Genomic DNA, 12,739 nt, shown 5'->3' with positions numbered 1-12,739 from the left:
ATGCTCACAGTATCAGCCAGTATATCAGACTTTGTGCTGCCTGTAAGATATAGGACTCTTAGCTACTTGCCTAGCATCATATCTGCCTGAACACTGCTATGTCCCACCGTTGATGATAATAGACTGAACTTTTTAAATTTTTTTTTATTTTATAATTTAATTTAATTTTACATATCAGCCACAGATTCCCCTGTCCTCCCCCCTCCCACCGCCACGCCCCACTACCTTCCCCCCAGCCTACCCCCCATTCTCATCTCCTCCAGGGCAAAGACTCCCCTGGGGATTCAGCTCAACCTGGTAGATTCAGTCCAGGCAGGTCCAGTCCCCTCCTCCCAGGCTGAGTGAAGTGTCCCTGCATAAGCCCCAGGTTTCAAACTGCGGGCTCATGCACTAAGGACAGGTCCCTGGCCCAGTGCCTGGGTGCCTCCCAAACAGTTCAAGATGATCAACTGTCTCACTTATCCAGAGGGCCTGATCCAGATGGGGGTCTCCTCAGCTATTGGTTTATAGTTCATATGTTTCCACTAGTTTGGCTATTTGTCCCTGTGCTTTTTCCAATCTTGGTCTCAACAATTTCTGCTCATACAATCCCTCCTCTTTCTCGCCAATTGAATTCCCGGAGCTCCACATGGGGCCTGGCCGTGGATCTTTGCATCTGGTTCCCTCAGTCATTGGATGAGATTTCTAGCACGACAGTTAGGGTGTTTGGCCATCCTATCACCAGAGTAGGTCAGTTCAGGCTTTCTCTCACCCATTGCCAGTTGTCTATTGTGGAGGTATCTTTGTGGATTTCTGGGGACCTCTCTAGCACTTTGCTTCTTCCTATTCTCATGTTGTCTTCATTTATCATGGTCTCTTCTTCCTTGTTCTCCCTCTCTGTTCTTGATCCAGCTTGGATCTCCCACTTCCCTAAGCTCTTTTTCCCTTAAACTTTGTCCTTCATTACCCCCACTCATGTCCAGGTTGTTTCCCAAGACCCAGCTATACCACTCTTGGGCATATACCCAAGGAATGCTCAATCATACCACAAGGGCACTTGCTCAGCTATATTCATAGCAGCATTGTTTGTAATAGCTAGAACCTGGAAACAACCTAGATGCCCTTTAACTGAAGAATGGATAAATAAAATGTGGTACATGTACACAATGGAGTACTACTCAGCAGAAAAAAACAATGACATCATGAGGTTTGTAGGAAAAGGGATGGATCTAGAAAAAAATCATCCTGAGTGAGGTAACCCAGACTCAGAAAGACAAACATGGTACATACTCACTCATAGAAGAATACTAGATGTAAAACAAAGATGACTAGACTGCTACTCACAACTCCAGGGAGGCTACCTAGAAAACAGGACCCTAAGAAAGACACAGGGATCACCCAATGACAGAGAAATGGATGAGCTCTACATAGACTAAACTTCTGAACTGTAATTGAGCAACCCCAATTAAATGTTTTTCTTTATAAGAGTTGCCATGGTTGTGCTGTCTCTGCACAGCAATAGAAACCCTAAGACAGAAGTGAAAATGAAAGGGACTAGACTGTTTGCATGCTGGTAAAAATGACTCAGCATTGAGAGAGAGCCTGATGGAGAGTGAAAAAATGGGAACCAGGAAAAGAACAGAGCCATAGAAATATGAGGAGAGATGGGTCCCATATAGAGAACAAGTGATAGAATTTTTCTTTGCCTGAAGAAACTGGGATGTTTCATCTGTGTCATAGGAAGGATAAGAGAAATCAGAATGGATCCTAGGAAATTGTGAATTGCTTGGCAGAAAGATAAGGAATGTGTGATATATCTACAAGACAACAATGTATTCTTCCAAGTCAGCATCAACTCCTGGACACACTCATCAATCTATGAACAGTTCACTTTTATTTAGTTGCTTTTAATAACATAATATGCATCTCTAAAAATAGCACACAATCAAAAGCATTAGTAATGAAACACATCTCACCAAAGAGTACACCCCACTCCTGATATCAACCTCTGTCTTAGTAAGGGTTTCTTTTACTGTGAAGAGACACCATGACCACAGCAAATTTTTTCTTCTATGTTTTTATTAAGAAAACTTTCATTTTACATACCAATCAAAGATCGCCCTCTCCCTTCCTCCCACATACCCCAGCCTCCCCCTCCCAACCCAACTCCCACTTCCCCCACAAGAAGGCAGGCACATCCAGTAGAGGCAAGTCCAAGGCCCTCCCTCTGCCTCAAGGCTGTGCGATGTGTCCCATCATAGGTAGTGTGCTCCAAAAAGCCTGCTCAACTGTCATCACAGAGCTTTTCTTCAGTGACCGATGGAAGCAGATGCAGAGATCCATAACAACTTTTATAAAGAAAGGACATTTAGTTGGGGGGGGGGCTTACATTTTCAGAGGTTTAGTCAATTATCATGGTGTGACATGGTGGCATGCAGACAGACATGGTGCTGGAAAAGTAGCTGAGTGTCCTACATCTCAACAGAAAGGCAACAGGAAATGGTCTGTGACATTGAGCATGGCTTGAACATATATGAGACCTCAAAGCCTGCCTCCTCAATGACACACATCCTCCAACAAGGCTATACCTACTCCAACAAAGCCACACTGACTAATAGTGTCACTCCCTGTGGGAGCCATTTTCTTTCAAACCATCACAGTAGTATATGGTGTCAATATATAAACTTGAGTGAATTATATACAAATATCTGGCCCATGACTTTATTGATTATATACAATCTGCTACTCACTACTGCCTAACTCCAGAACTGATTATTCAGTTCCCTCTCTCAATGTTTCAAGACCACTCTTGATTGTCTTTATTGCATTTATTTTAACTGTGGTGGGCTAAGTAGCCAATGTGATTGATTTATTTAAATCCATTGTAGATATTTAGGTCAAAGTTTAAGGGCAACTGCAAGCAGTATGTATTGAGACTGAGCATTTAACATGACAAAGTAAACCTCCAGGCAACCTGAGTAACATTCTACACCAAAGAAACTTGTGGGTCTTGACCCCCTTAGGATAGAATGACCTTTTCACAGGAGTTGCCAAAGACCACCAGAAAATACAGACATTTACATGATGATTCATAACAGTAGCACAATTACAGTTTTGAACTAGCAATGAAAATAATTTTTATTGTTGGGGAGGGGTCACCACAACATGAGGAACTACATTAAAGGGTCACAGCATGAAGGAGGTTGAGAAACACTGGCCTAAGAGTTGCCACCTCACTGGTCCTTATTCACTATCATACAGAATACATCTCATCTCAGAAGCCAAACTCCTCTTGTTTCTCACTGTAGTAAGTTATAATAAGTCCATTGGATTTTGAACATTCATTCATCCATCAGATTAGCGAAATGTGCAATTTAATATTTTGTAACTTGTATCATATCCTTTAATACTGTTACTTAATATCACCTTTTCTCAATTTTTTAATCCCCTTTCCCTATTTAATGCCATTATGACTGAATACTCACTCTAATTTATCTGCAATTACTGCTTCCTATAATTTATATTGCATATATTTGTCATTTTGAATTATTTAAAACTTTAAAATATTGAGAGCATATATTTCATATAGTGTTTTATTCCTAAAATAAGAAAGTGATATGTTCTATAGAGGCATTTCAGAAATTAATTTTCTTCCACATTTCTATTATTCTAAATATTTGATCCCTTATACAATACTATCTAATGTTTCATTCTCTGGAGTTAAGGACATAATCCTTGTTGAAATATGTGAGGGCTAGAGAGACCCCCTGAAACCTTTGGAAGTTGTCATTTGCCATTTCAGAGAGTGAGTGCATTTTTTTTTAAAGGCAAACCAAGTCTTGCTGCCATTCCTGTGTCTCCTCTTTACACTTCACAGACAGTGATACTTCCCATCCATGTATCCATCCTTGCTTCCCTTTAATATAATCTACCCTTTAAGTTTACCTAAATTAATGTGCTAGAAATAAATTCTTCTAAGTTTAAGGTCTACCATGATGTCAGTAACTGATGAGTGAGTTTTCATTATCAAATAGGAACCAAGCATTTGAAAAAAATGTAGAAACAGTTGATGTTAAAAATTTTTGTGTTTGTATTTAAGAGGTTGTATTTGAGGCCTAATTCTCTGATTTATTTTTTTTCAGTGGAGGGGCAATGGATTTGAGTTACTTCACCTTCAATTTATTATCTGTAAAATAATGATAATGAGGAGAAGGGAAGGAGGAGGAGAATGATATCTATCTATAGAACCTAGAAAGCAGTCAATGTTATAGTAGGTTTGCATTCAAAACATTCTGTTTCACAATGCTGTGTGCAGAATGATAGCTGTTATTATTCCTTTATTTCCCCTACTGTCTACCATGATAACTAGGGTGTCTCTTGAGAGCGATGAGCTAGAGTGTTTAAATTGTTTCTGGGTTTATCTTAACAAACGTCATTGTAATAAAATCAACATCACCTATAGGAACCGAGGGCTCTTTATAATCAAGTTTGAAAGTTTGTTGAAATACAAAAAAGGGGGGTGGACTGTAGAATTGTGTGAGTTCCTCTCAGTCATTTATGACCAAGGGCAGCAACGTCACTTCTGGGACTTCATGAAAAATGTTTTAATACATTCTGCCACTTCGTTTCTCCAGAAATTCTATCACCAATTAGCTTATGGAGAACAGCATTGTTCTTTCTTTTTTTGTATTAATTGCTAAACTGAAGAAACACATCACAGAGGCCCTGACACCAGGGGAAGAAGAGACTGATGATATTCACACAGGTATGTGTCAGAGGGCTGCTGTACACAAGGTTATGAGAAGGTACTGGCCCTGAGACACATGGGCAATAAGAAAACAAGGAACTTGTTAAGGTCCGTGATGAGTAAGGGGTCCTGAGAGATTGATAGCATGCTCCAGTAACAGATGATGACCCCCAGGCAACTTCAATTTAAGTCTTCATTCTTATTCTGTCATCCTCTGGAATAGCTCTCTGACTACATAATGCTTCAGTTTCCTAAACTGTCCAACTCACAGATCATGTAGTATGATTAAATTAAGTGTTATACATATAGATGATTTAAAGCAATATTATAACTTACTCATATTTGATACCATTACCGACATTCTGCACATCTGACATTAAAATTCTTAAGGGAAATGGATGTTATTAAAACCTTGGAACAGTAAAAGAAATAAAGCTACTATCAATTCTTAGAAACTGAGATCCAAGGTAGAAGTTGTGGTCAAACACAAATAAATAGGTCAAAGTGCGCCAGAATGGCATGAAGCATAATGTAGAAGAAAGTATTGTCAGCTGTGCTGGGAATGAAGGAGGAATGGGAAAAGATAAGGCAGGACACTAGGATAAGTTGGGAGCTAACTTGGAAAAGCAGTTATCTCCCAAGTTATCCTAGTTATCAGACATACCAACTTCTTTATTTACACAGAGGAGATGGTGCTCTGAATTCCAAATATTAATATGTAATGCGTGTTTAGGAAAAGGAACCGTGTATTACCATTGTCTATTTTTTCACTCAAAGTATCTGCCTTTTATTTTATCATTTAGATGGAAAAAAAGGTTCCTGGAGGTTTGAAATGTGATATAGTCAGTTGATAATTTAAATTGCTAAAGACTATTCAAATTTAAATTATTCATTTGGAGTAGTCTGGTTTCATACAACCCACAATATTTACCTGAGGTCAAGTTGACCACAGGAGCCTTCCGTTTCCCAGGTCTTTATGACACAACTCAGAAATCAACTTTGCCCTTTTGCCTTCTCTCTCAGTTAGAAGCTATCATGCCATAAAAGAATATTTCCCATTTCTTTCTAATTATGAGCATCAATATAAAATATTATAAGATTATATGCACAGAGCCTTCTGAGTGCTTAGTCCATGCACGTCACAGGGTTCTCAAAGGGAGCAGAGTATAGTAACAAAGAAGGATGATGGGAACATCTACATACTTACGCTGTGTGTTACAGGAGAGGCAAAATGAGCAGGACAGCCACTGCCCCCAGCTTCTCGGAGTAGCACAGAGGTCTATGGATCTAAAAGAGATAAATGCTCAGTTCTCGACATAAGCGCTAAGAGTACAGAGCCAGTGCAATGCATAAAGGAGGTAAAAGTTCCAGATGCCATGAGTCCTTCACACTTGTCTTAGACCCTATCAACAGAATCTTTCCAACCAACTGCAGGCTACAACAGAGAATAGACATAATCGTCTGATTCAATGAATATATTGAGGAATGCAAAAAGACCTGCTTTTAATATTTTCCAAAGTTAAAACTCACCTGAAACATATCATATTGTGTTTTGTCATGTTATAGTTCTGTGTTGAGCCCAAAGTTACCCAAACATTGCACTAAGTACCTTTGGAACTAGACATCCTTGAGAGCATCTAGCTGTCAGTAGACCACACTTCATAATTCACAAAGGACAATGAACTACTTATTGGCCTGTATAAGCATCATTGTCCTGAAATAACCAATAAAACAGGGACAGTGTCTGAAAATAAAGTGTAAAGGACCAAAATAAACATTTTTAAATGTACACTGCTTGCTCCCCTTCCCCCTCTCTCTTTTTCTCATTCTCTCTCTGTTGAGTAATATTTTTATTGCTACTCTATCACTATAGTTATAATAAACCTTTGTGACACTAGTAAACAGGAATGTTTGCATTTAAATTCTAAATGTGTTATCTTAGCACTTTTACAAGATACTTTGAATGGAAGTCACATAAATTCTCTAAATTCATTAATGTATACCAATTTTTCTTTACATCCTCTGCTTCCTATCCCAGCTCCTTAATGGCTGCTTATAGCATTGAAATGATGATGCCTCTCTGTGGCTCATCTCCAAAGGCATTATGAACTGAATTTGCCTTTTGCATTCTCATTTTTAAGGATTTATGGTAGGATATAGTGGTGACACATGGTGGCTTCCACCAGTCTGGAGTACCAGCTGGTGGTTCTTGGTTGTTAAATAATCATCCAGATTTTTCTTTTGTCATTTGGAGAAAAGAGGGATTAATAATACATTTTGAATTAGAATTAAAAAATAATAATGACCTTGACAATACATTCAGAAAGGTGAAATTAATCATTACAGAAAAACTCTCATCTTTTGTACAGATTGGTTAAACTGATTAACAACCAAGAACCAATGTGCTCATTACTTAAGCAGGTGGACAAAAAAAAAGCATAAAGTAGGAGGAGATGAGGTCATTAGAACACATTAGGAGCAACTCTGGGCCAGGCTTTGAGCATACCCACTTGAATTATCCACTGCAGTATTTTTATATATTTGCTGAATTATTAATTAAGAGCTTATAGGTGCACACTTTCAGTATTAAATATTACTTTTATTTTCATGTCAGCATTTTCATAAAAGTTAAATAGATTCAAATAATACAACTATGGTTGTTTCAATAAAACTTTACATAGATCTTCCAAAATTACCCACACAAACTTACAATAACAATATCATTAATATTCTATTTTAGAAATCAAACAGCCTAGATATTAAAAACACATTTCAGTCACAATTGCAAAGTTAATAAAAGGCAGAATCAGGACTGAAAATCTGTCTCATGAAACAAACTAGCTCTGAGACATTAGCCTGCAGGCAAGGGAATGGACAAGATGGTTCACCCCGATGACAACAGAACTTGATTTACTTTTTTAAAAGATTTCATTTTCTTTGCAATTGTGTGTATGTGTGCATGTATGTGAGTATGTGCCATGTGTGTAAGTGCCTGAGGAGATGGGGTGCTCTATTTTACAGAGCTGGATTTACAGGCTGCTGTTGTAAGCTGTCTGATACTGGTGCTCAGAACTTGAACTTGTGTCATCTGTAAGAGCGACATGTGCTCTTAACCAATTAGACATCTCCCCAGTCTCTCTGACCTCAGATTCTTGTCATTTCTCCTGAATTCCAAGACCCATGTTGGCACTCTTAACATATCTATAACACATATTTTGAATTAAGTAACACATGTGTTCATCATTTCACAACTAAAAGGTTACTTTTATTTTGTAATTAAGAAATAGATAAAACTGAAATACTAGTTAAAAAGTCTTCAGAATTTTTTTAAAATATGCATGAAAATTTTAAAAATTTCTATGTTTAAATGTATTAAATGCAGTGCATAGGATGTACTTCACTCATTCTTAGCTCCTAATACTGTCTTTTGTTTCCTTTCTCTCAGTTAGTGACCTTCATACCTCAACAACCCCCTTCTGTATTCCTGTGTTTCATAGAGAATCTTGTAAATGTAGGTTCTTAAAAGCACATAATCAAGGATCCAAACAACAGCAGAGTATTTTTAATGCATTTTTCTGGGGGTAGCAGTAAAAATGGAGCCCAGGGTTGTTGGCCAAACAGTCTAGTCCAGCTGGTAAACTCTGTGTTCAGTGAGATACGTGTTCCAAGAAGTAGAAAGGGGAGGTATAGTGGAAGTTACCCTGTCAGGCTCAGACCTCCACACATGGACACAGACAAACAGATCCACAGATGTGCACACACATGCAAATGCTACATGCAACATATGCATTCCTAAAACAAACAAATAGCATTCAAATGAGGAAAATAGTTTTTAAAAGGTAAGAAGCACAATTTCACACATGGACACAATATACACTGACTACTCTGAAACGCACACACACAGCTATTCACTCTGTCTTCTCCCCACAGTTTCATCTCTCATGTTCATGTCTACTGATTCCTTTGTGACCTATTGAGCTTAAACAGGACTGTCAGTGTGACTGAAAGAATGGAGTTATCTCATGGAGCCCACTGAGCTCAGTAGTGAGTACACTCTTGAAGACAATGACTTCTCTTCTTCCCAGAATCTGTCTAAAACCAGTAATTTCAAAGGAAAGAGTAGGAACCTGAGTTCCTCTGCTGTCCAAAATATTTTTTACCTCTTCCATATTTCCTGCCATCTCCTTCACAATGTTCCTTTGTCTGGTATAGGGCTAGCTGAGCACATAAGGAACCATCACTTATTTTCTACATAAACATCAGCCATATGTCTCTACATTCGCCACTGTATAAGCTTCCTAAATAACTCAGAGCAGATTTTGTCTATAGATATAAGCATAGATGAGTAGAAGCCATTTTCATGCCATGTCAGTTAAATGAAAACAGAGCAATAATCCTGTCATTTGGTCCTATGATTTCCCCAGGCCATTTGTTAGCCAGGCTTACAGTGACAGGCATAAGTTTTGTCCGTTGTGGTGGTGCTCCAACTCAGTCAGAGAGCCGTTGGTTCCCCACAACATTCATTCCTCAATTGTACTGGTGGAGAAATACTGCCTCGGTACTTGGTCTTTGGATTCCAAGTCTTAAGAGCAGGGTGAGACCAATGACACTTTTTCTCTTCTAGCAGCCCACATGACACCTTCAGGCACTTGAAATCCAGCTAGCAAGTTTCCATCTCAGCTCCAGATTGCTTTACTTATATCCTGTGACTGAGGTGTGTGGCATCTTCCACAATATGAACTTATCCTTTAGTTAGGTAGGAAAACTAGACTGACTGAGAAGAGCATATATATTGAGCAGGAAGTTGGGGGGCATGGAGGGTGTGGAATATATAGCCTCCTTGACAAATCCTTGTGAAGGTATCTTGCACCTGGGAATGGGGACTATGGTCAAGTCATTGCTTCCAGCAGCAGCTTCTTCTACCACACGGCAACCCCACTGATTACTTCATCTGTGTTTTATTTGGATTACAAGACAGGAAGGTTTCTATATGGGAAGGATAAATTTTTCATCTAGGATATTTTTTAGGTTTCATCTAGATTCATTTAGAAAAAAATGAATAAAAAAGATATATATGGGTTTGGGATTTGAGTGATCACAATACAAATGTTTTTATATTTTAAGAAATTATGAAACTCACTCTAATTCAAGTAAATTGAGTTTAAAATGAATTATATTTTTTTCAAATAGCAAATTAAAATGATGATGATATTGCAATTATATTTTAATGTTTTGGAACATGTTAGTTTTAAACTTAGATGTGTTGAAAATGGAAAAAAATTATTTTTCTTACTATACAAGATCATTGAGAATTTCAACTAATGTTCTTATCATATTCGCCCCTCCTGAAATCTTCACAGATCTGCTGCTCCTTTTTTATCAACATACCTTTGTACCCTCTTTTTCTTTTAAACTCACAAAGTCCAATTTGAGTACCCATATATTTATGAATGTGCAGCCTTCCACTGGAGCATGGTTAACCTACAAAGAACCACACATTTAAAGAAAACTGACTCCCCCATCTTAGCAGCTATCATACTCCAATAGCTCCTTAGCTATGATAGGATATTGGGACCATTTCATGTCCCCATGCTGAAATGTTGTCTGGCTTGAACTGATTGATGCAAAACTGTGCATATTGTCAATACTCCTATGGGTTCCTATATGCTACTTCTCTGTTGTGTTTGGAAAACAGTTTCCTTACCATTGTGTACTATCTCTACTTCTTACATAATCTTTCCACTCCCCCTTCCACAATGATTGGTGAGATTTGAGAGAGGATGTGACATACATGTCTCATTTAGGTCTGAGCTCTCTGCAATCTTTTATTCTCTGCACCTTGATCATTTGTGGTCTCTGTGTTAATTGCCATTTACTACATAAAGATGTGATGATGAGAATTGAGAGATGCATCAATATATGTGTAGAATGTTAAATCATTAGGAATCAATTTAATACCTTGTCACTTTAGTAGAATAGTATTAATGTTCTCTTATAGAACCTGTCATTTTGGCCCCAATGATGGTGCCAGGTATGGGTTTCATTTTGTAGAATTGGGCCTTAAATCCAACCGAAAGTGACTCATTACTCCCATGGTGTTGGTGTCACATGTCCAGTGGACATGTCTTGCTGGAGCCCTCAGTGTTGACATTCCTAAGGTTCATAACCAGGTAATACTCATGAATTCTTTTCTCCTTCAGGTAAGTTTGGTGAATCCTGTTCTTCTTTGGTAACATATATTTTTCCTTCCAGCCTTATTAAAGCTAGTCAGTAGAGATGAAGCTTCCACATCAGTACCAGCTTTATTTCTCCATATTCTATTATTCAACTATGTGGAATCTTTAGCAATCAAATCTACCTGTCAGTTTCTGAGGTGAGGGAGAGCCAAGAACAATGGCAATGGACAGTAATGTTCAGGGTACAGGCCCATGGGACCTCACTGCTCAACTATTCTAAAAAATGCAACCAATTCCTGAAACTGGGCATTTTGTTAGTCTGTTGTATCTAGTAGGGACATTGATGCCCTGATATAGGGTCTCCACTTAAAGTATTTTTATAGATGTATATGTATATATTTTAGGAAGAGTCTACATCAGTAGTAAGTTTTCCACATGAATTTTTTGAATCATGTTTAGCATTAGTTATTTTCTTCCATACCTTCTCCTCTCATTCTAGCTTAATAACATCCTTTAAGTCACCTATTGTATAACATATACAAAAAAAAACCCAGAATGTTAACTTCTAAAAGAAATGGAATTCTTGTGCATTCTACAATGTGGATGAACTTTGAAAATTTTCTGCTGAGTTAAATAAAAGGACTAATAGTCTCTATGTTTCAACTTAGAAGATACACTTAAATAACTAAATTAAAGCCTAAGTGGGGAAAATACACCTATGATGGGTCAAAGCTTGGGATGAGAAGCTATTTCCATTAGCTGGGAATTCATTTTTGCACTAATGAATCACTCTAGAGAAGGTTGTGATGATGGTTACATATCAAAGGTTAACTGAGTTGAATTGCATAATAAAAGATGTATAAGTGTTTATCTTGCTGCCTATATTTTACTGGGTTTAAAAATATGGATTGATTACAGTTCTGCATTGAGTGATGGTGAATTAGTTTGCATTACAGTATTATATGCCAACAACTGTAAGCTTACATCACAATCTGAAATGCTAATGTATATATAGCAGGAGAAATCAACCATATATAAATCATTGAAATAATATAAAGCATTGAAATATGATTAGAGAAAAAAGAGCTAGACACAGGAAACAAATCAATTCATTAAATAAAAATCCTACCTTATATGAGACTCATCAGTGTTCAGATTTCACCTAAGGCATCTCTCACTGTACAGAGATGATGGCTTGAATTCAAGCAGAAAATTGGCGTGTTGGTCTTAGAGAAGATTGAATCCAAGTCTATAGCAGAGGTTAGAAAATCAGAGGTAAAATGCAAAAAAAAAGAATAAGCCACTGAAGCTGAGATAGAAAATATGCAAGTAAACCCCACCCATACGTTTGCAGAGGTCTGAGTCATACATACTCACAAAATTCTAAGCTCCCAGAGAAAAGCTACAGCTGCAAAGTTGAGAACTGAGCAGTATCTTGCTCACAAGAAGAGGGAATTTAATGTTGGATCCAAGATAGCTTCTTGCATGCGTGAGAGTTATCAATATCCAATGGAAGGTAACTAAATATAGAACTGTTATAATATATTCCTACAGTACTCAGAGTAGCATCAAACGTAACTATTCACACTCTGAGAAATTAGTAACATCCATTAAGACTATTAAAATATTTTAATGACCTAATAAGTTATGCCTACTGAACAGGCCTATGATGCTCACTAATTGAGAGGCCAAATAAGGAAGGTCACAAGTTCAAGGCTTGTTGTGTTCACTAGAACATGAGAGTTGTAGGCCAACCTGAATTAATTACCAAGATGCTGCCTCAAAATGCAAAATAGAAACAGGGTTGTTGATACAGCTTAGTGGTAGAACACTATCT

The 12,739-nt window shown here is 37.7% G+C and overlaps 1 long non-coding RNA gene across 1 annotated transcript; it reads right to left on the bottom strand.

Annotated features, from left to right (window-relative positions):
* Positions 1-2,174: 2,174 nt before the first annotated feature.
* LOC128096123 (uncharacterized) lies at positions 2,175-12,210 on the bottom strand. Its single transcript, XR_008213534.1, has 3 exons — positions 12,032-12,210; positions 5,934-6,013; positions 2,175-2,327 (listed from the first exon to the last, which is right to left on the bottom strand). It is a non-coding gene; the product is annotated as an uncharacterized LOC128096123 (long non-coding RNA).
* Between the last annotated feature and the right edge of the window lie 529 nt (positions 12,211-12,739).

The sequence above is a fragment of the Peromyscus californicus genome, unplaced genomic scaffold, assembly GCF_007827085.1.
Source record: "Peromyscus californicus insignis strain IS unplaced genomic scaffold, ASM782708v3 Scaffold_5__1_contigs__length_169319896, whole genome shotgun sequence".
Taxonomy (NCBI): domain Eukaryota; kingdom Metazoa; phylum Chordata; class Mammalia; order Rodentia; family Cricetidae; genus Peromyscus; species Peromyscus californicus.
The sequence above is the reverse complement of the archived record's forward strand: the minus strand, read 5'-3'. Positions and strand labels throughout refer to the sequence as shown.